Genomic DNA, 1,452 nt, shown 5'->3' on the forward strand with positions numbered 1-1,452 from the left:
ATTAAAATACCTTAAAGCAGGTTTGCCTAATTAAAATACCTTCTTGGTGAATGGAGTGGAATTAAAATACTAATATGGGTATTTAGCCTTTAAATAATTTATTCACATTTGCTAGGGGGCAAAAGGAAAATGTAAAACATGAGCTAGCGCCACGATTGACACCGGGAGGAAGATCCTCTCCATCTTCGTGGTTAACGAGATGAATACTAATGCCGAATATCTCGGCTCTTGCGTTCTCTCTGAACAGGGTCAGAGTAGAGACTTTGATGATTTCATCTCAAAAACTCAGCTGAACTTGCGAATCGGAAGAATTATAAGGTGCTCTCGCGATCAGGTAGAGCGATCTTAATCCAGTCAACTTTGTCGAGCATCCCAGTCTTCCTATGGCTGCTGCCACCAAATTCCCAAAGAGGATATATGCAACAACCCAGATCGCATTTGCATTTATAGATGCTTTTGGTGGATCCACGACTCTTTTTGCGAAGGAAAACCCATTTTAATTGTAAGCTGGAAGAAAATCCAAAGACCAAAAAAATCCGGGGACAGATATCTTTTGGTCCACCTTCGTCTCCTCTCTGAGCGTGAGACCCTGGCCATTTTGACAGATATCTTGTTAGAATCTGACCGTCTTCCTCTTGTACTAATGCTTAATGGAGATCGATCTTGCTTATCCTCTGCATCTTTTTGGTCTCTCTGGTGATTGTTGGTCTCTCTTCAAAGAGTTCAACTCTTCCTCGGTTTTGCATGTCCGATGTGCAGGCAACATTTGTGCACGTGATTTAGCATCTTTTGCTTGCAGATATAATTGTACCTTCTTCTCGGACTCTTCCAAAAGGTTCTGATTGTATCTCTAATCAGATTATTCTTTATGCCCATTAATAGAATCATTTTAGATTCCTTAAGGGAAAAAAAAAGTAAATTGAATTACTCAAAACGAGTGGTCAGATTGAGGTCAAAACAAAATATTACTTTATATTATGTGTTCTTGACCCAATCACCAACCAGTCTGGGTGGTGTAGTTGGTTATCACGCTTGTCTCACACACTAGAGGTCCCCAGTTCGAACCTGGGCTCAGACACATTAAGTTGTTTTTTATTTCCCCCCCCCCCCCCTCTCTCTCTCTCTCTCTCTCTCTCTCTTTTTGTGAAATTTAGTTTCTTTCAAAAGCCTTATTCTTTCGTTACACAAAATAGCAAACTTCATAAAAATTTATTTCAAAGGCGTAAACAATTGCCTATAGCATTTCTTTACAGTTTAATTTTAATAATAAATTTCCACTCCCTTCGTGACTCTGTTCGTTGCATATAAGATGAGTTCGTTTCCTCCAGATGCGAGAAAATGCAAGGTTACTACAATTTTCCTTTTTATTTTATTTTATTTAGTTTATTTATTTATTCATTTATTTTGTTGGTCTCCAGGACAAAGGAAGGAACTAGACGGTATCTTCTGATA

The 1,452-nt window shown here is 38.6% G+C and overlaps 1 non-coding gene across 1 annotated transcript; it reads left to right on the forward strand.

The window, feature by feature from the left end:
* TRNAV-CAC lies at positions 1,005 to 1,078 on the forward strand. Its single transcript has one exon. It is a non-coding gene; the product is annotated as a tRNA-Val (tRNA).

Source organism: Asparagus officinalis, chromosome 4, assembly GCF_001876935.1.
Source record: "Asparagus officinalis chromosome 4, Aspof.V1, whole genome shotgun sequence".
Lineage (NCBI taxonomy): Eukaryota > Viridiplantae > Streptophyta > Magnoliopsida > Asparagales > Asparagaceae > Asparagus > Asparagus officinalis.